Consider the following 23,498-nt stretch of genomic DNA (forward strand, 5'->3'; position numbering starts at 1 on the left):
ATCCCCAATTACAGAGATCAACAGCGCATAGGGAGCCTCAAATCCTCAACCAGAGTCTCCAAATCAGGTAAGTATGGTCAACAGGGTCTCAGTATAAAAGAATCACTTAGTAATCGTCAAAAACTCCAAAGGGAACTCTGATAGTCATCATACAGGAAGAATGCATAATGGAAATTAGGCTACACAAAAAAATGGCAGTATTTACATCTGCCATAAACCGGAAGTGACATCTTTCTGTCGCTTCTGGTCTCCTAGACCATAGAGATAATCAGAGACATTCTGGTCTCTGTTCACCTCTATGGCCAGATGCATGAACTGCCAAATCAGTTCCTGGGCTCCCCGGGGTGGGGACATGGGATGGGGAATGACCCCTGCCGCTGCTTTTACAAGCGATCCAGCGGCTAATCAGCCACTTAGAACACCTTTAGCAGAAAGAGAAATGCCAACAAAAAAGAAGCAATACCGGGGGCTATGGCTGACAGCTGCAGCCAAAGCCCAGTTAAACTGTTTCTAAACTACACTGTAGTTATACATACTGCATGAAAGGCAAAATATTTGTGTATACATATAAAAAACATCATAAATATCTTTTTTTCCCTCTTTATTTATAAGTGATCACATACCCTCTGTTCTCAGTGGCATAATGAGCTCAGGGAGTTGAGGTAGGAGAACCAGCATCACACTGATCTTTACAGTGAATGGTTGTGCAGGGGGGGGGGGCATGTCAGGACAAGTCGGATCATTGCAGGTTGAGTTCTCGGCACAGCTAGACAACTGACCACAGTGTGCTCCCATGCCTAGCATGGTTAGTTTTTTTTATAGGAAAGCAGAGGGAGCGGATGGAACACCAGGGATTTCACACAAAGGAAGTAATACAAAGAGACCATGATACCTTTTCATACTAGTACATTGTACAGCAGGCACATATCAGGAGTATGAAATGTTGCATCTACATATTCTTTAATACCGCTTTAATATTTACTGTTTTTTCCCCAGCATTTGACTGACAATTGGATTTTCTCCAGGTTTCTTATTTTTTAATATGATGATAAAATAATGAAAGATAGATAATTAATTATTGAATTCACACTACAGATACATTGTTCTTAATAATATTGCAGCCTTGGTATGACATCATCAACAAATGAGCTGCATTCATTTACAAGTTTGTATTAATTATGGCTTTATTGACCTTCTGAGTCATTTATTAATCTTGCTTATGACAACAAGTTTCTGAATCTCATTAAAAAAGTCATTATGGCAGACATTTTACCAAGGTCACCATTTATCTCTTCTGCCGGATAAAAGTAAATACACCAACTGCTTCAGTGTGTTTCTTCATTTCCATGCCAGGGGTCAGCGACCTTTTGCTTCTTTATGATCCCTGAGCTGTGGTGAGAAGAGCCCGGCTCAAGCCAGGATGCCCCTTCTGCCTCCAGGAAATCCACAGGTCAAAGCCCTTTATTTCTGATCATTTAACTGACTCTAGTGGGCCATGAAAACCTAAATCCTATTTCTTTCATACTCTTGGGAAGCTGTGATCTGCTTTATTGTTATTTTCCTTAAGAGTCTTGTTCCCAAGAATGCCAACGAAGTAGTCATACATTACCAGACAGAGAAGCATGGAGGGTCACATGAGGTCATCTTATCACCAAATGCCTCTCTCTGCAAGGAGCGAGGACTGGGACAGGTATTACCCTCTATTCAGGGATAAATCAGTCAGCATCATATCAGTGTGTGTGTGTGTGTGGGGGGGGGGGGGTATAACAATTTATTATACATATAATGTTGTTTGTTTGTACTTTTTGCAATATATTGAACACAAAAAGAAAAAACGTAAAGCATATCTAAACCCCAGAACAAAAAAATATTATATTGCGGCTTACCAGTCCTTAGAGGCGGTGGCTGCATTTTTTTTTTTTTAAATTTTCCAGGCTAAGAACATTTTAACCGCAAGCCCATTTTGGCATTTCTCTCCTACATGTAAAAAGCATATTTTTTTTGCTAGAAAATTACTCAGAACCCCCAAACATTTGATATATATATATATATTTAGCAGCGACCCTAGGGAATAAAATGGTGGTCATTGCAATTTTTTATGTCAAACACAATTTTTCTACGGGAAAAAACACTTTCATGTATATAAAAAACACTTTCATGAAAAAAAAAAAAAAAATCAATATTTACCCCAATTTTGTTGTATTATGTGAAAGGGGATTTTATGCCAAGTAAATAGATGCCAAACATGTCACGCTTTAAAATTGTGCACACTCGTACAATGGCACCAAACCACAGTGCTTAAAAATCTCCATAGGTGACATTTTACAGGTTACCAGTCTGGAGTTACAGAGGAGGGGCTAGATTCAGCTACGAGATACAATGGCGTATCTCCAGATACGCCGTCGTATTTCTGAGTTGCGGCGTCGTATCTATGCGCCTGATTCTTAGAATCAGTCACGCATAGATTTGACTAAGATCCGACCGGCGTAAGTCTCTTACGCCGTCGTATCTTAATTGCAATTTTACGCTGGCCGCTAGGTGGCGCTTCCGTTGATTTACGTGAGGAATATGCTAATTAGGTAGATACGCCGATTCACAAACGTACGTACGCCCGGCGCATTTTTTTACGTCGTTTACGTTAGGCTTTTTCCGGCGTAAGGTTGCTCCTGCTATATGAGGCGTACGCAATGTTAAGTATGGACGTCGTTCCCGCGTAAAAATTTTTAATTTTTACGTCGTTTGCGTAAGTCGTTCGTGAATAGGGCTGTACGTAAGTTACGTTCACGTCTAAAGCATTGACGATTTGCGGCGGAATTTCGAGCATGCGCACTGGAATTCTTTTATGAACGGCGCATGCGCCGTTCGTAAAAAACATCAAATACGTGGGGTCACACTAAATTTAAATAAAACACGCCCACATCATCCAAATTTGAATTAGGCGGGCTTACGCCGGAGCACATACGTTACGCCGCCGTAACTTAGGGCGCAAGTTCTTTCTGAATAAGGAACTTGCGCCCTAATTTACGGCGGCGTAACGTATTGGAGATACGTTACGCCCGCACAACATTACGCAGGGCTATCTGAATCTAGCCCAAGGTCTATTGCTAGAAATGGCACTCTCGCTGTAACTATCGCAGCAATACCTCACATGTGTGGTTTGACATATGCTGGCACGACCTACATATGAGTTCACTTAGGGGGCACAAGGGGACAAGGGCACTGATCAGCGCCAAAAATCCAACAGATCAGTGGATCAAGTTCTGTACAACTACCCTGCCAACACATGGATTGAAATACAGCTGGTCCATGTTGAACCAGACAATTTTTGCTCCATGTATGGCCGGCTTTAGCTGGGGAGACTAGCCTTTCTTCTAATGCCGTGTACACACAATCGTTTTTTTCAATGAAAAAAGTCAGGAAAAAGTAATGGACCATGTGGGGGCCCCATCAGACTTTTTTCCATCGGTGTAAAAAAATAGAACATGTTTTAAATTTTTCTGATGAAAAAAAATAAATAAATAAACGATAGGAAATTCTTATCGTCTGTGTGGAACTCCATTGGAGAAAAATCCACGCATGCTCGGAATCAAGTCGATGCATGCTCAGAAGCATTGAACTTCAGTTTTCTCGGCTTGTCGTAGTGTTTTACGTCACCGCTTTTTTGAAGGTCGAAATTTAGTCTGATAGTGTGTAGTAGGGTTGTCCCGATACCACTTTTTTAGGACCCAGTACAAGTACCGATACTTTTTTTCAGGTACTCGCCGATACCGAATACTGATACTTTTTTTTTTGTCATGTGTCAGTATTTTTTTTTATTTTACAATTTAAATTTTTCACAATTTTTTGTTTTTTTTACAATGCTTCCTTGGGGGGGATGGATGTGTCAGTGTGTTTTTTTTCTTAATATATGTATTTTTTACAATTAATTATTTTTATTATTTATTGCTATTTTTTTTCTTAGCCCTGTTGGGGGGCTTTGGTGAGATATCAGGGGTCTTCTGACATCTCCCCTTTGATACAGAGAAAGGGACTAGGGACACAGATTCCCCAGTCTCTTTCTCAGCTGTGCTGAAAATGAATGGACAGGAGACAGAGGCTCCTCTCCATTCATAAACTGAAGCATCATAAACACAGTTTACGATGCTCAGTTATATGAATGGACAGAGTCAGTGATCACTGACTCTGTTCATTCAGAAAAGGTAGGAGCCGGATTTAGCGGCTTCTACCTCCGCTCTCCATTCTGACAGAGGGGGGAGTGCAGCGGCATGGAGGGGGGGGGGGAGAGTGCAGCGGCACGGAGAATGGTACAGGGCACAGAGGGGGAGAGCAGCACACGGAGAATTGACACAGGGCACGGAGGGGGAGAGCAGCGACAAGGAGGGGGAGAGCAGCGCACGGAGAATTGACACAGGGAACGGAGGGGGGAGAGCAGCGCACGGAGAATAGACAGAGGGCACAGAGGGGGGGAGAGCAGCAGCACGGAGGGGGGGAGTGCAGTGGCATGGAGAATGGACACAGGGCACGGAGGGGGGAGTGCAGCGACACAGAGGGGGAGAGCAGCGCACGGAGAATTGACACAGGGCACAGAGGGGGGGAGCAGCGCACGGAAAATTGACACAGGGCACGGAGGGGGGAGAGCAGCGCACGGAGGATTGAAACAGGGCATGGAGGGGGACAGCAGCGCACGGAGAATGGACACAAGGCACGGAGGGGGGAGAGCAGCGGCACAGAGGGGGGGAGTGCAGCGGCATGGAGAATTGACACATGGCACGGAGGGGGGAGAGCAGCGCACGGACAAGTGACACAGGGCACGGAGGGGGGAGAGCAGAACTGCAGCGGCACGGAGGGGGGACACAGGAGCATGGAGGGAGAGAGCAGAACGTATGGGAGAATACAGGGATACAGGGAAAGTCAGGTATCGGTAAAGTATCGGAGCATTTTCCCCGAGTACAAGTACTCGGGGAAATGCTTGGTATCGGTCCGGATACCGATACTAGTATCGGTATCGGGACAACCCTAGTGTGTAGGCAAGACTGATGAAAGTCAGCTTCATCGGAATTCCGATGAAAAATTCTATCGGATTTGATTCTAATCGGAAATCCGATCGTTTGTGTACGCAGCATAAGAGTCACAAGGACAGAAAGTGACAAGACACCCAACCTACATTTATCTCCAATATAAAATAGAGGGGAAATGTTCTTATAGGTAGGTATATGCCCTTGCCTCGAATACATTTTCTCTAGCTTTTTGTTCTGTCTCAGAGACAGGAAGTAAAGGAAAATCCTCCCAATGAGATACAATGATAGTGGGTGGGGCAATGGGCGGTGGTGTTGGCCAGTTGCTGTCAGGACACTGACAGTAGAAAATAAACTGACTGGAGTTTTAAACCTTACCTATGCTGTTAAAAAATTAAATATCAATTATGGTTATGCATGCATTTTAAAACACATCTACACAAACACAAACAAAAACAACATTTTAAGTGATTATAGCTTACCGGCCTATAGATGTGGTGCCTACATTAGTTTAGCTTTTAATAATTCATATTAGAAAGTAATTAAAAAGCATTTTCAGACTGTGGTGCTCAGATACAGTTTAGCTCTGCTTTAAAGGGGTTGTAAAGGTAAATGTTTTTTAACCTTAATGCATCCTATGTTTTAGCGGGAGCGCGCCCGCATAATCTTTCCACCATGCGAGCTCGATCGCATGAAGGTGGAAAGCTTTTGCGAGGAGGAGCCGAGACAGCCGCCGAGGGACCCCAGAAGACCGGATTCAGGGACACTCTGTACAAAACGAGCTGCACAGTGGAGGTAAGTATAACATGTTTGTTATTTAAAAAAAAATCTGCCTTTAGTGTTCCTTTAAGTCAGGATCTGCATACTACATCTCCCTTCACTTCCTGTTCCATGGCTAAAACAGGAAGTGGCGGTTTCCAGCAAGGAGTTGCTTTCTACATCGATATCTCAGCTTTTGATAAAAAGTTTAGTGACAGGTTCTCCTTAAAGTTTAACTAAATCAAACATTTCACACACTAAAGATTACTTTGAGCTGTTTAAACTGTGCTTCTTCATCCTTGGGTGTCCATTTTGTGATACAACTAATAACACTCCAATTATGAAGACTGTTTGGAACCTGCTGCACTGTCTGTAGATAATGGTCTTGAGTGGATTATTAAAGGATTGGTGTGTGAAACTATAGACCTGCAATGGATTCTTCACCTTTCTTCATTTGGCCTGGACTTTTCTCTGGAAGATCAGCTGTGCCGCCCTTGTTTACTTATTCAGTCATTTGTGTTTATCTGATTTTATAAGAACAAAGGAATAGTTTTGTACTTTCAACTCCTTTTTAAACATAATCTGGTTCTTCTAGTGCAACAGGTTCTTTTGATGCAGGGGGTATTATTCAAAGGACGTATCCTCTTTTATTAGCTTGGTTACTAATGAAGGAAAGCTATAAATTGATATAAGAAAACAGGAAACCATAGCGTGTTATTAATTATATAAATAATGAATTATGGATGTGCTGTTCCTCAGCACAACTTGCAGCACAAGGCTTTTGTGCCCATAGGCATCACCAGCCCTGTGCATAGGAAGTGGCTAAAGTTTTTCACTATATAGATAGACCTGCCAGGTAGTTTTGGCTTGTTTTGTGAGATGGGAAAGAGGAGTGCATCATAGCTTGACTAGGGTATCAGGCTGCATTCACACCTGAGAGTTTTGTCACCTGAAGCGCGACGCTCAAATACGCTAGAGGGGAAAAAATACATTATTCCCTATGGAGATGGTTCACATCTCCACGCCAATACGCCTGACGCCGAATGACTGAAGCTCAAACAAGTTCCATATCGGGCGGTTTGGTCAGTTATGAGCGTTTCCATTTCCCATAGAAAGTAATGGAAACGATCGATTCAAGCGACTAGCGCGACAACGAGCGTTTGCTACGGGCGTTTCGACGCTTTAATCAATAGAACTTTTCACCCAGGCAGAAGATTAAAAAAATCTACCAACATAGCAACAAGTGATGAAAAGATGATCATTTTTCCTATTGGCTAAAATAAAAAACGTCGAAGTACAAAAACGTCGGACGACGCTGTATGCAAACGCGCAAATAAGCATGAATACGCGCGACAAAACGCCGGAAAAAACGACCGAACGACCGAGGCTCAGGTGTGAATGCAGCCTCAAAGATGAATTTGCCTCTCATACAGCCTGACCATCACTCCACCACATACCTAAGTAACCCACACAAGACACAATTTAAATGCCATAGCAGCCTTTTTTCTTATTGAAATGCATAAATAACAGCATAACGTTCAATACAATTTGAAAGGTGCCTCAGGGTCCTTGTAGGCATTTCTACTTAACTGAGTATCTGCGTAAACCCATAAGGTAGGAGACAATTGTACCAATAACCGCAGGTACCACCACGAAGAGCCCCCAGTTCGCTGTCACTGAACCATACAAAAAGAGGGGAGCCATACCCAAGATAGATCCCTACCAATTTACATTTAAGGATCGAACCTTGCCAGCTGCTATGACTATATCAGGGGTGTCAAACTCAATTTCAATGTGGGCCGCATCTGCATTATGATTGCCCTCAAAAGGACCAGTTGCATCTGTATAATTAGATGTCTAGCGCATCAACTCCCCTTACATTAGATGTCAAGAGCCATCCCACCATCAGAAGTTGAGTCCCCCACTCTCCCTTACATCACAGTGTACCCCCCTTTCCTTATGCTACTGCTGGGAAGAAGCTGGATTCATTGCTTGAAAGCAGAAAGCAAGGGTCTGGAGGAGGACTAGAGGAGGGATGGAGCTCTCCTGCAGCTGCAGGAGAGGTGCGAGGGCCACATAATATGGCTTGGAGGGCCGAATTCGGCCCGCGGGCCTTGTGTTTGACACCTGTGGATTATATGGACCAGCCTGTAGCAGGACCATCAAAATTAATTTAAGAGCACAGGGCGGGTGAGAAGTTTTCTTGACGCCAGCTACTGTATCTTCTGACTGAAGTCTTTCTTTAGACTTTTCTCCAACCATCCCCTGAAACCCCTCCTGTTCCTGTCTAACCTATCAATAATGTAAGTTCCCTAAAGCCCTGGACACACGATCGGTTTGTCTGATCAAAACGGGCCGATGGACCGTTTTCATCGGACAAAGCAATCATGTGTGGGCCCCATCGGTTTGTTTTCCATTGGTGAAAAAAAAATAGAACAGGTTTTAAAATTTTCCTATGGATAAAAAACTGATAGAAAAAACGATCGTCTGTGTGGAACTCCATCGGAGAAAGATCCGTGCATGCTCAGAATCAAGTTGACGCATGCTCGGAAGCATTGAACTTAATTTTTCTCAGCACGTCGTAGTGTTTTACGTCACCGCGTTGGACACGGTCGGATTTTTGACTGATGGTGTGTAGGCAAGACTGATGAAAGTAAGCTTTATCGGATATCCGACGAAAAAATCCATCGGATTAGATTCCATCAGATATCTGCTCGTGTGTACAGGGCTTAACTCCATATTTGCCTTTAATTTTCAAAGCCCCTATCCTAAAACCCTCTTTAACTCAGTCATGTAAGCCCTACTTATCCCCTCCTTTACTCTGGGACTAATTTGAAGTATACAGGCAAAGGACACACGACTCCCATACCTCCAGTAACACAAACCATAAGGATTATTGCACACAAAATGATTGGTTTAACCACACTTTTTAATAACTACGTTTCCTTTATTTTAAATTTTAGATTATAGTTTTATTGCAGTAAAAGTAAAAGTGGTCAGAGATTTGGTGCCAAAAAAGGGACAGCCCTCCAAGTTAAGGACAGTTGGGAGGTATGTGTTGGGTTTTGTAACCCTATTACTGACATCTGGCATATACAGTGCCTTGTAAAAGTATTCATCACCTGTTGAAATTTTCCACATTTTGTCATGTTACAACGAAAAACATAAATGTATTTTATTGGGATTTTATGTGATAGACCAACATGAAAGTGGCACATAATTGTGTAGTGGAAGATTATAAATGGTTTTCATTTTTTTTTACAAATAAATATCTGAAAAAAGTGTGGCGTGCATTTGTATTTAGCCCCCTTTACTCCGATACCCCAAACTAAAATCTAGTGGAACCAATTGCCTTCAGTACTCACCTAATTAGGAAATAGAGTACACCTCTGTGTAATTTAATCTCAGCATAATACAGCTGTTCTGTAAAGCCCTCAGAGGTTTGTTAGAGAACCTTAGTAAACTAATAGCATCATGAAGGCCAACGTACACACCAGACAGGTCAGGGATAAAGTTGTGGAGAAGTTTAAAGCAGGGTTAGGCTATAAAAAATTCCCAATCTTTGAATATCTCACGGAGCACTGTTTAATCAATCATTCAGAAATGGAAAGAGTATGGCACAACTGAAAACCTACTAAGACATGGTCAGCCACCTAAACTCACAGGCCGAGTAAGGACAGCATTAATCAGAGAAGCAGCCAAGAGGCTCATGGAAACTCTGTAGGAGCTACAGAGATCCACAGCTCAGGTGGGAGAATCTGCCCACAGGACAACTATTATTCGTGCACTCCACAAATCTGTCTGTTATAGAAGAGTGGCAAGAAGAAAGCCATTGTTGAATGGCCTTTATAACCATAAGATCTTGTTTGCAGTTTGCTGGAAGCCATGCGTGGCAAAGCAAACATGTGGAAGAAGGTGCTCTGCTCAGATGAGACCAAAATTGTACTTTTTGTCCTATAAGGAAAACGCTATGTGTGGCGAAAAACTAACACTGCACATCACCCTGAACACACCATCTCCACTGTGAAACGTGGTGGTGGCAGCATCACATTGTGGGGATGCTCTTCTTCAGCAGGGACAGGGAAGCTGGTCGGAGTTGATGAGAAGATGGATGGAGCCAAATATAGGACAATCTTAGAAGAAAACCTGTTAAAGTCTGCAAAAGACCTGAGACTGGGGCGGAGGTTCACCTTCAAGCAGGACAATGACCCTAAACATACAGCCAGAGCTACAATGGAATGGTTTGGATCAAAGTATAATCATGTGTTAGAATGACCCAGTCAAAGTCTAGACCTATATCCAATTGAGAATCAGTGGCAAGACACTCTTCATCCAATCTAAGCTATTTTGAAAAGAAGAATGGACAAAAATGTCACTCTCTAGATGTGAAAAGCTGGTAGAGACACCCCAAAAAGACTTGCAGCTGTAATTGCAAGGTGATTCTACAAAGTATTGACTCATGGGGGCTGAATACAAATGCACTCTACACTTTTCACATATTTATTTGTTAAAAAAAATTGAAAACCATTTATCATTTTCCTTCCACTTTGTGATGGTCCCATCACATGAAATCCCAATAAAATACATTCATGTTTTTGGTTGCAACATGACAAAATGTGGAAAATTTTAAAGGGTATGAATACTTTTTCAAGGCACTGTACAATGTGTTGTTTGACAGGTCATGCATGTCACTGGCCCTGTACTACTTCAGAACTGTAGTGGATATATATTTTTAGCGCTTAAGCTAAATGATTTGTGACCTCCATCATCTCCACACCCTAATCAATTGGATAACTTTAGGATCAACAATATTAGATGCCATAGCCACACAAAGCACCTAAAGTCTTGTGTCAGAGATGCTGAAAGGGGCAGTTTGCCTACTCTACAATAACACACATAGACCTCATGACTAGTTGGGGTGAGCTGTTGTCTTACCCTGGCCTTCGCTCTATTCCTACAGATCCAAAGTAGGTAACGTGCAAATACACTGTATACTATTCCACCACCAAAATGCATTACTGACTGTTAGCAATGTGATGTGTGGGTGGCAGTTTTGTGCATCCCTGCTGTCCCAGGCTATGGCCTATAGTGGCTATACAGGTACTTTGGCTAATGAATTTTTCACTGGTGATGCCATGCTTGATACAGCTGAAATGTTGGGTTACATTTTAGAAAAGTACCTAACCTTCAATGCAGCAAAGGACCCCATTCCCCTGCAGCCCTCTCTCTTGATTACTGTATGTCATTATTGCTCATACATATGATTTTCGGTATTGTGTAACAACAGCAGGCCAACAGCTGTTGGCTATATCGCTTGGGACACTTTAAATATCAGGTGACATTTAAAAAATATGTTTATTCTGAACTTACAGTATGTTGCAGCAAAGAACCAGCAGAATACCAGTGGAAAGCTCTCCCACCAATAAATACATGTAAGACAAGTGTAGGAAGTGATTTCATTCCTGTCTATAGGATTGTCTGTTTATGTATGTGACCAGTTATGAACAATACAATGATGAATACCTGGGTTGTACAGGGAGGGAAAGATAAACAGTTTTAAATATTGCACGTCTCCATCCAGCTTTATACATCGTGTTCAGGCACACAAACCTGAATTTAAATACAGTATATTCCTCAATAGTCTCAAAAAATATAAAATCTCCAGCCTAGCTATAACCTTGTAAAGTAGCAGTGAAATTATCACTGTGTTGTACATAGACAACAGGCCCATAGACAACAGGCCCACCAACTACAGGCTGCCTTCAGAATACTGCCAGGGAGGGCGGTACTAGACCAGTTACCCTGCACAAGTAAAGAGAGCAGCAGTGACCGGTCTTTATTACAAGAAGCTCCCCTACAGAAAAAACGTTTCACACTTGATTACTGCACAGATCTAGAAGAAATGCATAAATCGCACCAAAATTCAAGAAGAATACACATGACTCTTTTATTTAGACACTATTTGCTGATCCTGGAGTTCACCTGGCGTTCAATAAGCATCCTTTACCTGCAGACATTCCGATTTTCACTTCCTCATTGTTTGTTTTTGCTCAGAAGTTGCTCTATTTCTTCTCTGTTCTGTTCACTTCCTGCTTGTCTGATTTTACTGACCACCGTGAAGGGAGGCTTTACTGCGGTGGTCAATAACGTGCTCACCCCCTCCTGGGAACTACATCTGTGTGGCAGGATGCTCTCTACGTGTTAGAGACTTCAAGGAAGTGTGAATTACTGGGCGTGCCGCAATTCATACTGGGAAATGTAGTTCTTACATGAACGAGCGATGCAAACCAGGAAGTGAATGAGAGAACAGAAACTGGAATGCCGGAGGTGATATAGATGAAGGAATTTAATAGGTATTTACTCGTTTTTTAACAGAATCATTACACTATTCTGTCTGTCTACCTTGCAGACATTAATTTTAGGTAAACATTTTTTTTCCTTTACAACTCCTTTAAAGGATATCTAAACCCAAGAACAAAAATCTAATATGATGCAGCTTTTGAGTCCTTAGATTTAGTGACTGTTCTATTTTTCCATGCTAAGTACATTTTCTGTAGGTATAGAAAAAATACCTATTGATCCTACTAGAAATTGTGTCACAGCCTTTACGGCTCAGGCGCACTGTCAATATCAAGCAGTTATTGGTAGGGAACATAAAATAATCTGCTTACTCCCTGAAAGATGCTGAGATGAAGGCCCGATCTTTAGAATCCTTATATGTAAGTAATAGGCAGGATGGAACTTACTGGGAGTTACAAATGTTATATAAGGAAATAGCCCTGCTGCGGGCCACTGCCTGTAGGAAGCTCCTTCAATCCCAGTCCCAACTGATATTTGATCAAGGCGAGAGGACAGTTAGACTTTTGGCCTGCCTGGTGAGGGAAGGTTCTACCACATCACATATTGCAAATATTTGAGATGGGAACGGTGCTCTGTATTCTGACCAGACGCAAATTAATGCCCAATTGCACAGTTTTACGAGACTCTATACTCCTCTAAAGTAGATTATCCCCAGAGAGTCTAACTTCCTTTCTGGATTTTATAGACTTCCCTGAACTATCGGTGACGGGCGGGCAGGGAGAGATTAGATGGCCCAATCACAGTGCAGGTGACAGTCGCCTCACTTCAAACAAATAAAACCCCGGGTCCCGACGGATTACCGGTAGAATTCTACAAGACTAACGTTGACCTCATAGTCCCACATTTCCACAAGTTACTACAGTCCATGACAGGGGAAGGCGGTGTGCCACTGTCAATGTTGGAGGCGGTGATTGTGGTGGTGCCCAAGCCTGTCAAGGACCCTGAGCTGTACGCATCCTATAGACCAATCTCCCTCATTAATGTGGATGTAAAATGTTCACCAAAATACTGGCCAACCGCCTTAACTCAATAATGGTGCATGGTGATCAAATCTGGCTTTATACCGGACAGGGGCACCGACATTAATCTTCGATGTCTGTATACCAACCAAGTGCTGACGGGTCTCTGGAATTCATGGACTCTCTTAATACGGAAAAGGCTTTTGACTCCGTGGAGTGGGGGTTCCTGTGGAAGGTACTTCCGAAGTTTGGATTCGGGCCCAAATTTATATCCTGGATATAGCAGATATACAGGGCTCCCAGGGCCAGGATCCGTACTAACAATAATTTGTCTCCTCTCTTCAACTTGCAAAGGGGCACCAGACAGGTATACCCGTTATCCCCTGGTCTCTTTGCTGTAGCGAAAGAGCCTTTGGCCATTTGGACAATGCCCTTCTCACAGATGCCTCCCCCTGCAGCGGCTCTGACCCCACTAAATTGGGTTTCCAATTTTTGTTATTTGGGAATAGAGATCCAGAAGGACCCCTCCCTCTACTTAAATGATAAAGTATACCCGGTATTAACAGCTGACTCGCAGGTGTCAGGAGTGGAAGTCTCTGCTTCTCTCACTGGTGGGAAGGGCAAATCCTCCCCAAATTTTTATATGTTTTCCGTAACACCCTGGTCCAAATCCGCCTTTGTTAGAAAACTGGATCAAATTGTGACCACCTTTATCTGGGCGGGGTCCACTCCTAGGATTGCTAGAACCACCTTACAATTGCCCCTTACCCTTGGTGGGCTGGCACTCCCATGTTTTCGTCAATATTACTGGGCAGCTGTTCTAGTGACGGTACATTGATGATTTACCAAAGAGCAATCCAGCCCGGTGGTTAATCTGAAGGCTGTTGTGCTGGGCTCTTACTCAACATTAAGTAATCTTGTATTTAGGGGCCCGAAGGCACATCCAAGTATGACAACGCCAATTCGTACGACTGTCAGGGTATAAGGACAGGTATGAGGCTGACACTATCTCCCCTCACACCCCACTCGGGAGTAATCCCTGATTGCCCCACTTTCAATCCATCCCTGATCCTAGTCTTTGGGCCAGGTATGGAATTAAGAATTTACAACACATAATGCCAGAGGGATGACTACTATCATTTAACTCATCTCTGAAGGATGTGCACTTGTGTGAGAGAGCCAAGAAGGACTGATTTTTCAGGTATGCTGAGGCAGCACTCCTACCTACCCACCTGTTGGACTGTGAATTGTCTATTTACACTTTTTCTCAGTACAGGGTTGAGATGTTGTCCCTGCCTGGTCTGAAGTTACTGAAAGAGGTTTATTGCAAGTAGCCAGCACACACACAGTTAACCAGTGGGTCTGAATACATTGGGGTATGAAGGTATTCTTGTGAAATAGAGTAACGTGACACAAATGGTTTTCCAGAGTAACAAAAGTGTAATGGGCCTCTAGCAGTGAGGGAGATGTTGTGTGCATTTCTTCCACCAGCGGTCTGTCTCCCACAGCAACAGGAGCGGATTGCACCACAGAGGTTCCCCATCCTGTACAAATGTACGGAAGGTTCAAGAGTCAAGTTAAGTGTGGTGCCCATGCAAAGTGCACACTACGCTAGCTGGGTGTAGTAGTGAAAAAAGCTGTACAGGTGGAAGTGGACATTGGCTCAGGGTATCCCTTAAAAATGCAAGTTATGGTGAAGGCGTACATTGTCACAGAGAACAGAGTTTACTGAAGAACAGTTAAAGTTCCAGTGTACATGGTGTACGTTCATCTCTAAGTCTAGAGACCAGTGGTGGCTGCTCCATTAGGGGTCCAGGGGCGCCACCCCCCTGATCCATGCGCCAGGACCCTAATCTATGTGCAGGGTGTTTTTTTTTCATTTTTTTTTAAGCACAGGCTCTAATTGTCTTCAAAAAAGTGCTCTGCGCCCTGAGCCCACCCAGTTGTGTGACCATAGCAAATTAATATTCGCTACTGTCTTCCTGTTTCTCCTCCCGAGAAATTACGAAGCAGGTCCTAAGACCTGATTGGCCGAGAGGAGAAGAAACCATATTGGCCGCCGAGTAGGAGACGCAGGGGGAAGCTAGCAAGAAGGAGACGCAGGGGGAAGCCGACATTGCTGCCCGTGACCTAGATGGGGTAAGTGCGGGGCTGGTCGTTGGACGGGCGAGTGATGGGGGGTGTATGTCGATTGGTTTGCTTGCCAGATGCCACTGGTAGAGACCCCCCTTAAGGTCAAGAATTCCCTCATGGCAGCCTCAGCTTTGTCCCAGGGCACTGGGTGAAGAAAAATACCCCATATGTAGTAAAGCGTACCTGTACAAGGTGCCTAACATAGCCCAGAAAAACACACCCTGTTGTAGGTCTTCAATGTGACTCAGTACCTGACACCCAATGACTTTTTGGGAAACATGGAGGATGTGACGTGACGCCCACACTGTCACCCTGACCTACTCACAAGCTTTCCCAGACATTCTATGTGAAATCCTGATTTTGAGCCATCCTGATCCTCCCTTTTAATGGAGATGAGGAGGGGAGAATCAAGAGGGAAGCCTAGTAAGTAAGCATTGTCACCCTAGAGCAGAAAGTATGTTGCTGGCAGAATCGCCATGTGAAAATATGGAAGAAAGCGCCTGAAAAATAAACCTAATGCAGCCACCACATCTAAGGTCTAGTAAGCTAAAATATTACATTAATGTTTTGGGGTTTAAATATGCTTTACGCACAGCCAAATTGCTTTCTTTTTTATTGCTTCCTCTTTAAAAATCATCTCTGATTAGAAATGGGTGACCCAATTGTGATAGATCAAAATCTCACATGGACTGGCAAATTTACAAGCCTGTAAGGGAGGATTTGTAGAAAGACATTTAGTTAGCTCCTCTTTTACCCTACAACTTTACCATAAATCCTATAAATATTTTAAATTGCTCAACCGGCTTCTGTTTTAGGTTTATAGAGCTTAACATTTTTTGGCACCAGAGCAATAAAATAATGAAAATGACACAATTTTTTCATAGTTATAATGTTTATTATCATAAATCGCTGTACATTTGGATGAAAACCAACTTGCTATTTTAAACTCTATGCAGATTTTGTAGTTTGTCTTGGTAATTATGTTCAGATTTTGGTAACACATAGTTAAGATTTTTTTTTTTACAAACGCCGCAAAGATGAAGACATTTATAGGCATGATGACATTTACAAGACTCTGGAAGATCAAAGGCATTATTTTCCCACAGAGTCACCCAAAGTAAAGTGTAGGAAGTGCTCACTGGATTCTCTTCCATTTCCCTTAATGGGTTTAATGTAAAGTCACACTGAGCTGCTAAATCTTCATAGCATGCAAAAATATAAACCTAATTACTAGCTTACCACTGATCTGTGACAATATATTCAAAGGATCATTAAATCTGAAGCACATATCAGCTTAAATTAAATACATTTAAAAGAAAACTCTGCCATCTGTATTTAAAGCTGATGTTCAGACAGATGAAGAGCACAAATTAACACTGTAATAATCAATATTATTATTAAAAACACAGTAGTTATCTGAAGGTTTCCACGCATCCTATGGGACCCCCTGTGGTGTCCACACACATACAGATGTATGGGACCCCCGGTATAAACACCATGCCACCAGGCCTGGATTTACTCCCTTTGCCGGGTCCTTCAATGCCGCCCCCCCATCATCACATGGGGGACGATGCAAGGGGGGTAAGACAATGACTGGTGTTAGTGCTTCAATCATTCCGGCACCATGGTTGTTATGGTGCCAGGATGATTGAAATGCATTATTTCTATCATTACATTTTAATATAAAATGAAATAGCTCAACTCACCATAAAGCAGAATGAGTGGGAGCCCTGAGCCATGTCACTTGCCACCGTCGCTTGTCACCAGATGGGAATGTCACTTGCCACACTGCCTGCCACCAGATGGGGATGTCACTTGCAACGCTGCCTGACACCAGATTGGGGTGTCACTTGCCATGCTGCCTGCCACCAGATGGGGATGTCACTTGCCACGCTGGCTGTCACCAGATGGGGATGTCACTTGCCACGCTGCCTGCCACCAGATGGGGATGTCACTTGCCACGCTGCCTGCCACTAGATGGGGATATCACTTGCCACGCTGTCTTCCATCAGATGGGGATGTCACTTGCCACGCTGCCTGTCACCAGATGGGGATGTCACTTGCCACGCTGCCTGCCACCAGATGGGAATGTCACTTGCCACACTGCCTGCCCCCAGATGGGGATGTCACTTGCCACACTGCCTGCTAGCAGAATGGGGATTGCCACAGTTACCTGGCTGCCACCCAAAAAGTACCAGTTTGTCACTAATTGCATGTAAAATCAAGCCCCCCCAGCATTGCAGGGTACTTGCAGCCAGGTACAATGCTGTCAACCTCTCCTCTCCCACGCAGGTGAATCGTAAAACTGAGGCACATGAGATGAGAGTGAGGGTGGGCGGTGAGAGATGACGTCATTCTCTCTCTTCTGTGTCACGCAGCCTGTAAGTAAGGGCGGAAGTTGTAACAGCAGTGCGGCAAAGAGAGAATCTCTCTCCGCCGCCGCACGGCCCGAGGCCGCAACGCTGAAAAATTACTTGTCTCCTCTGCCGCGTGGCGCCGCCCCTGCACACAGTGCCGCCCCCAGGCCTGGCCTTGTTGGCCTTGTGGGAAATCTGGCCCTGCATGCCACCATCCTTGCATCTGTACAGACAGTCTCATGGCAGCTCAATTGTTCACCTTGGCAGCACCCGCACACAGCCCCTGTCTGTGATCCCACACTTCAGCACACCACACCACCATCCTGCCTCATCATTCTCTCTGCTGCTTCTGCAATGATAGCGAAATGCTAACTTTGAAGTGCAGTGTCCCATAGCAATAAGTCATTCACTTTAATGAAGTCAGACCTGTACAAGTTTGAGAGTATGTGCAGGTATTACTCTAATTTAAAGTGTTACTAAACCCATACCTCCCAACCTTTTGAGATGGGAATGAGGGACACCTATCAGCAAAAGTATGTAGGCATAGGATACACCTCTTGCCACACCCCCTTAAAGGAGAATTATACAAAAAAAAAACCATTTGTTAAACCCACAAGTGCTTTTTTTTACCACCAATATTCCTTTATATTAGCTTTTAGAAGTTACAAATGCAGCAATTTAGAAATCAGATGAAAGGTTTAGTGCTGAAAAACACATTTTGATAGATAAAAGGTGATATTTATACAACTATATAGATCAGACCAAAATGAAGAACAAATGAGCAGGAAAGAGAGGGACATTGCTCCAAATCAGGGACAGTCCCTCGAAATCAGGGAGAGTTGGGAGCTATACTAAACCCAGGACCCTGCATTCACTATATCTGGTCTCCCACAGTACACATAACATGGAAATGCAATTATTTTAGTAAATATAAACTGCTAAATACCCTTTCTCATCTGCAGTTAGAGCAGTCTTGTGACTTCTATCAGTATCTGGTTAAAGCTTGTAGGAGGAGTTTTCAATCTGCACTGACTGTCCTATGAGGTCTGGACAGTGCGGATTGGTCCTGTGCTGATCACATGCACTCTCCCAAGAAAAAAAAAAAAAACTCTCTAGCAATACACAGTAAATTGAGCATGTGCAGCTTATCCCCTAGCTCTGCACTATCATTAAATATATTGGGGGCAGTGGAAGAAGGGGAAAATCAGAGGCAGAATCAAAACAGACTTTTTAGGCAATGCATAGGATTAACCCCTTAGGTTCCACAGTGAGTATAACAAGCATGCTTTAAAGCAGGGGTAGGCAACCTCGGTCCTCCAGCTGTGGTGAAACTACATATCCCATCATGCCTCTGCCTCTAGGAATTATGCCTGTGATTGTCAGGGTCTTGCAATGTCTCATGGGATTTAAAGTTTCAAAACAGCTGGAGGGTCGAGGTTGCCTACCCCTTCTTTACTACATATACAGACTGGTTTTACTCTTGTTCCTGTAACATGAATTTCCTATTTTGAAAACAGGAAAAAAAAAAAAAAATCAGCCGCTCTCAAATTCGTTCTTTTTACAGTATTTTTTAATAATCAACACAAAAACAGCCTTCCTTGACACGTTTCATCACTCATGACTTGATAACAAGGATAATTAATGCCCAATTGCACAGTTTTACGAGACTCTATACTCCTCTAAAGTAGATTATCCCCAGAGAGTCTAACTTCCTTTCTGGATTTTATAGACTTCCCTGAACTATCGGTGACGGGCGGGCAGGGAGAGATTAGATGGCCCAATCACAGTGCAGGTGACAGTCGCCTCACTTCAAACAAATAAAACCCCGGGTCCCGACGGATTACCGGTAGAATTCTACAAGACTAACGTTGACCTCATAGTCCCACATTTCCACAAGTTACTACAGTCCATGACAGGGGAAGGTGGTGTGCCACTGTCAATGTTGGAGGCGGTGATTGTGGTGGTGCCCAAGCCTGTCAAGGACCCTGAGCTGTACGCATCCTATAGACCAATCTCCCTCATTAATGTGGATGTAAAATGTTCACCAAAATACTGGCCAACCGCCTTAACTCAATAATGGTGCATGGTGATCAAATCTGGCTTTATACCGGACAGGGGCACCGACATTAATCTTCGATGTCTGTATACCAACCAAGTGCTGACGGGTCTCTGGAATTCATGGACTCTCTTAATACGGAAAAGGCTTTTGACTCCGTTATTATTAAAAACACCGTAGTTATCTGAAGGTTTCCACGCATCCTATGGGACCCCCTGTGGTGTCCACACACATACAGATGTATGGGACCCCCTGTATGCACACCATGCCACCAGGCCCGGATTTACTCCCTTTGCCGGGTCCTTCAATGCCGCCCCCCCATCATCACATGGGGGACGATGCAAGGGGGGTAAGACAATGACTGGTGTTAGTGCTTCAATCATTCCGGCACCATGGTTGTTATGGTGCCAGGATGATTGAAATGCATTATTTCTATCATTACATTTTAATATAAAATGAAATAGCTCAACTCACCATAAAGCAGAATGAGTGGGAGCCCTGAGCCATGTCACTTGCCACCGTCGCTTGTCACCAGATGGGAATGTCACTTGCCACACTGCCTGCCACCAGATGGGGATGTCACTTGCAACGCTGCCTGACACCAGATTGGGGTGTCACTTGCCATGCTGCCTGCCACCAGATGGGGATGTCACTTGCCACGCTGGCTGTCACCAGATGGGGATGTCACTTGCCACGCTGCCTGCCACCAGATGGGGATGTCACTTGCCACGCTGCCTGCCACTAGATGGGGATATCACTTGCCACGCTGTCTTCCATCAGATGGGGATGTCACTTGCCACGCTGCCTGTCACCAGATGGGGATGTCACTTGCCACGCTGCCTGCCACCAGATGGGAATGTCACTTGCCACACTGCCTGCCCCCAGATGGGGATGTCACTTGCCACACTGCCTGCTAGCAGAATGGGGATTGCCACAGTTACCTGGCTGCCACCCAAAAAGTACCAGTTTGTCACTAATTGCATGTAAAATCAAGCCCCCCCCAGCATTGCAGGGTACTTGCAGCCAGGTACAATGCTGTCAACCTCTCCTCTCCCACGCAGGTGAATCGTAAAACTGAGGCACATGAGATGAGAGTGAGGGCGGGCGGTGAGAGATGACGTCATTCTCTCTCTTCTGTGTCACGCAGCCTGTAAGTAAGGGCGGAAGCTGTAACAGCAGTGCGGCAAAGAGAGAATCTCTCTCCGCCGCCGCACGGCCCGAGGCCGCAACGCTGAAAAATTACTTGTCTCCTCTGCCGCGTGGCGCCGCCCCTGCACACAGTGCCGCCCCCAGGCCTGGCCTTGTTGGCCTTGTGGGAAATCTGGCCCTGCATGCCACCATCCTTGCATCTGTACAGACAGTCTCATGGCAGCTCAATTGTTCACCTTGGCAGCACCCGCACACAGCCCCTGTCTGTGATCCCACACTTCAGCACACCACACCACCATCCTGCCTCATCATTCTCTCTGCTGCTTCTGCAATGATAGCGAAATGCTAACTTTGAAGTGCAGTGTCCCATAGCAATAAGTCATTCACTTTAATGAAGTCAGACCTGTACACGTTTGAGAGTATGTGCAGGTATTACTCTAATTTAAAGTGTTACTAAACCCATACCTCCCAACCTTTTGAGATGGGAATGAGGGACACCTATCAGCAAAAGTATGTAGGCATAGGATACACCTCTTGCCACACCCCCTTAAAGGAGAATTATACAAAAAAAAAAAAAACATTTGTTAAACCCACAAGTGCTTTTTTTTACCACCAATATTCCTTTATATTAGCTTTTAGAAGTTACAAATGCAGCAATTTAGAAATCAGATGAAAGGTTTAGTGCTGAAAAACACATTTTGATAGATAAAAGGTGATATTTATACAACTATATAGATCAGACCAAAATGAAGAACAAATGAGCAGGAAAGAGAGGGACATTGCTCCAAATCAGGGACAGTCCCTCGAAATCAGGGAGAGTTGGGAGCTATACTAAACCCAGGACCCTGCATTCACTATATCTGGTCTCCCACAGTACACATAACATGGAAATGCAATTATTTTAGTAAATATAAACTGCTAAATACCCTTTCTCATCTGCAGTTAGAGCAGTCTTGTGACTTCTATCAGTATCTGGTTAAAGCTTGTAGGAGGAGTTTTCAATCTGCACTGACTGTCCTATGAGGTCTGGACAGTGCGGATTGGTCCTGTGCTGATCACATGCACTCTCCCAAGAAAAAAAAAAAAAACTCTCTAGCAATACACAGTAAACTGAGCATGTGCAGCTTATCCCCTAGCTCTGCACTATCATTAAATATATTGGGGGCAGTGGAAGAAGGGGAAAATCAGAGGCAGAATCAAAACAGACTTTTTAGGCAATGCATAGGATTAACCCCTTAGGTTCCACAGTGAGTATAACACGCATGCTTTAAAGCAGGGGTAGGCAACCTCGGTCCTCCAGCTGTGGTGAAACTACATATCCCATCATGCCTCTGCCTCTAGGAATTATGCCTGTGATTGTCAGGGTCTTGCAATGTCTCATGGGATTTAAAGTTTCAAAACAGCTGGAGGGTCGAGGTTGCCTACCCCTTCTTTACTACATATACAGACTGGTTTTACTCTTGTTCCTGTAACATGAATTTCCTATTTTGAAAACAGGAAAAAAAAAAAAATCAGCCGCTCTCAAATTCGTTCTTTTTACAGTATTTTTTAATAATCAACACAAAAACAGCCTTCCTTGACACGTTTCATCACTCATGACTTGATAACAAGGATAGGGGGCTTCTCCCCTATCCTTGTGAGCAGGCCAGGGATTTTTAAAAAGCATCAAGAAAGGCTTTTGGGTTGAAGACATTGCTGTATGCAATCAATGCACATAGTATTATAAAATACTGCAAGAGCTAATTGGAGTGCGGCAGATTTTTCCTATTTTTAATAAAGAATTGAGACACCCAAGTTGTCTAGGAGAGGCCAGTCTTGAGTGGAGCTATGGATCTGTGCGTTTATAAAACCTATTTTATTAATTCCTGTGATCTCGCCACCAGGCTTGTATAGTTCTTGCAGGGTTAGCCATTTCCTATTGAAGTCTTGCCCCCAGAACTACACCTCCCAAGAGCTCTTTCCTTTTACACAGCTGGGTTCATTTACTAAAAGGCAAATAGACTCTGCGAGCAAAAATACTTTCTTGCATGTGATAAGTATTCTTTCTAAAGTGAAGCATATCTCATTTACTAATCTCAGGAGCAACTGCACACACAATTTGCCTTTAGTTAATGAACCCCTATATGTTGGCAGGCTGAAACTGGAAGTTAGAAGCACTCTGGATTTATGGTAGACCCACAGGTATTTTTTGTAAATGCAGCATTTTGTAAGAATAAGGCCCCTTTCACACGATCGGACCGTTCATGTCCGCCTGTCAGTTTTGACCGTGGACCTGAACGGCCGCTCCCTGCAGTGCTATGGAGCGTCCGATGTCAGCCGAGACATGTCCGCTGACATCCGGCCCGATCCGCCAAAATCGGACAGATGTCGATACGTCCCCATCCGTCCATGGTGGATCGGATCGGGTGAGATCGGATGGAGACAGCGGCGCTGCACAAGCCCCTCCCCGCTCAGTGAGCGGAGAGGGGCTTGTCATCCGCTGGCTCAGCGGAGATCAGCGACGGAGTCTGCCTGTGTGGAATAGGCCTAACATGTAAGGCAAATATAAATGTATTGGAGAGATGTACTATTTTTTTACATTTCAATCTGTTTATTAAAGTTTCTCAAACAATACAAAGCAAATGCTCCATAAAATATCTTCAAAAAAGTGCCCCAAAGGCACAGATGAAAAATCAATATCAACTAGGATAGAGTTGGATCAAATCCAACA

This window comes from Rana temporaria, chromosome 1 (assembly GCF_905171775.1).
Source record: "Rana temporaria chromosome 1, aRanTem1.1, whole genome shotgun sequence".
Classification (NCBI taxonomy): Eukaryota; Metazoa; Chordata; class Amphibia; order Anura; family Ranidae; genus Rana; species Rana temporaria.